The sequence below is a fragment of the Athene cunicularia genome (assembly GCF_003259725.1).
Source record: "Athene cunicularia isolate RWA chromosome 14 unlocalized genomic scaffold, athCun1 chr14_part1, whole genome shotgun sequence".
Taxonomy (NCBI): domain Eukaryota; kingdom Metazoa; phylum Chordata; class Aves; order Strigiformes; family Strigidae; genus Athene; species Athene cunicularia.
In genome coordinates this window covers 17,395,203-17,397,161 of record NW_020799118.1, presented here as the reverse complement: position 1 = coordinate 17,397,161, position 1,959 = coordinate 17,395,203, and the positions used below count along the sequence as shown (strand labels likewise).

At 53.1% G+C, this 1,959-nt stretch overlaps 1 long non-coding RNA gene across 1 annotated transcript in view; it reads right to left on the bottom strand.

The window, feature by feature from the left end:
* The window catches only part of LOC113485655, a 27,507-nt gene continuing 25,548 nt past the window's right edge, over positions 1 to 1,959 (bottom strand). Inside the window, exon 3 of the long non-coding RNA XR_003399466.1 lies at positions 1 to 97. This is a non-coding gene — a long non-coding RNA (uncharacterized LOC113485655). The remainder of the gene's footprint in view (positions 98 to 1,959) is intronic.

Below are 1,959 nucleotides of genomic sequence, written 5' to 3'. Positions count from 1 at the left end.
TTTTTGACAGGCCAGCAATGGACTGTGGTATAAGATGAATGATGAGTTTGTGGATCCTTGTGACCTCGACAGAGTTCTCAGTCAGCAAGCCTATTTACTCTTTTATGTCAGGTACAAACAAGTATTAAAATGTGTTCAGAGTACACTTCCTTTTCCTGTCTTTGCTTTTTTTCTTCTCATCCTCTTTCTATTTCTGTGTTTCTCCTTCTGTCACCAGAGACAATTACCACCTGCGTCCTTCGGTGCTGTCAAATCTGAACTACCCCATGTCAGTCCTTATCTTTCCTTGCTGGGCTTTAGGGTCCTGTCTAAAGTAGTGTAAACTGCTGCTTGTCTGCTATCTGAAGCTGGCTAAGAGAGAGAAGAGCACTTTAGGGGGGCCTACAGGAAAGATGGGGAGGGACCCCTTATCAGGGGGTGTATTGACAGGATGAGGGGTAACAGTTTTAAACTGGCAGAGGGTGGATTTAGATTAGATACTAGGAAGAAATTCATCCCTGCGAGGGTGGTGAGGCCCTGGCACAGGTTGCCCAGAGAAGCTGTGGCTGCCCCTTCCCTGGAAGGGTTCAAGGTCAGGTTGGACGGAGCTTTGGGCAACCTGGGCTAGTGGACCTGGGGCAGGGGGTTGGAACTAAATAGTCATTAAGGTCCCATCCAACCCAAAGTAATTGATGATTTGATGATTCTATGAAATGGAGGTTGCAGGCAACCTGGTGGGAAGACCATGATCGAATTTCCCATTTGTAGTCTTGGTTAGGTTTTCTCTCCGTTGTAGAAACTGCTTCAAGAAATTGACCGAACCCCAAAGGAGGCTGCAAGAACAGCCCTAAACAGCGATCACTCTTTTTTTCTCCAGGTGCTCTGGACTGAAGCTTGAAGAAAGGGCTTCTTCCTCACCAGCACCACCATCTGCCTCTTCCCTCCTCAGTCAGGGGGTGGCTGGCAGCAAGCAGGTGGGTTCTGTGGAACCACAGGGTCTGCCTCCTCAGACAAAGGTAACTGGGGAGGTGGGTCAGGGCACCAGATGGACAGTGGACTTCTTTCTGGGATCTTGAAATTGCTCTCTTTTCCCTGCCACACTGCAGCTTTCTTCACAGATGCAACACTGCTCCCTCTGAAAGCATCCCGCCTAGACCCAACCCATTTCTCCACAGTTGGCCCTTCTGCCTTTGCAGCCCTCCCACAGAGCCTTTGGGAGGCCCTTAGCTGTCCCGTGCCACAGCTTCTGGGGGTTCCCCACGGTTCTGGTCCTTTCAGGAGGGCAGGGCAGGACCTTTTCACAGCTCTCTTTGAAGGACATGGTGGTGGGCACAGAGGACTTCCCAGAGACGCACTCAGGCTCCTCCACACCAGCTCCCACACCCAGGTCTGCTGGGGAGCAAACCCCACCAAGGAAGAGAGCGCGGAGGACATCCCCACGGCCGGGCTCTGGTCTCCTCAACGGGTTCATGGACACCACAGACTGTGACCTCTTAGCAGGGAGGAGGAAGAGGCAGAGGGTCTCCTCAGAGTCACAGGTCAGACACCGTTCGGGGCAGCGCGGTGGTGACAGGGGCAAACTGTGGCCCTGCATGGGGGCAGAGCGTGTCAATCCTGTGTTGATTACCTGTTGGTTCAACTCAGTAACGTGTCAGTTGCATGTTAATCCCATGTTGGTCACCTGTTACTTTTGAGTCAACCCTCTGCTGATTTCCTGCTGGTCCTGTCTCAATCCTGTGTCAATCCCATGTTCACCCCCTGTTCATCACAGCTGTGATCTGCGCAGCCGGTTCGTGGAGGAGATGGAGCACCACTGCTCTGTGAGGCGGAGGAGGAGAACTTGGCCTCCAAGTTGTGACTGTGCTCCCAAACGTGATGCAGCCCCAAGGCCCTCCAGTGGCAGCTCCCAGTTGTCTCCTGCACCCAGGGCTGCTCGAGAGCAAACAGCACCAAGGGAGAGAGCGCAGAGCAGATCCCCAC